The following is a 261-nucleotide window of genomic DNA, read 5'->3' as shown; positions in this document are numbered from 1 at the left end:
CCAAAATCCCCCCCAAAAAGAAAAGGAAAATATGAGAAAACAGATAAGTGAAAACAATGATGATCTCAGGTCTTTTTCTACTGGTGCAAGGGCAGTCCATTTTGAGAAAACAGCTCTCAAATACCATGCAGGTAGCAGCCCTACCATTAACTGTTTCCTGACTGGTTTATTTACCTGAAGTCCCAGCTCCCACTGAACATGCCCTACTGCATTAACCAAGCCCCTCTCCCATGCTATCAGCCTCCCACCCACAGCAGCCAG

This window comes from Falco punctatus, assembly GCF_963210335.1.
Source record: "Falco punctatus genome assembly, chromosome: 1".
Lineage (NCBI taxonomy): Eukaryota > Metazoa > Chordata > Aves > Falconiformes > Falconidae > Falco > Falco punctatus.
This window is presented reverse-complemented; position numbering follows the sequence as displayed.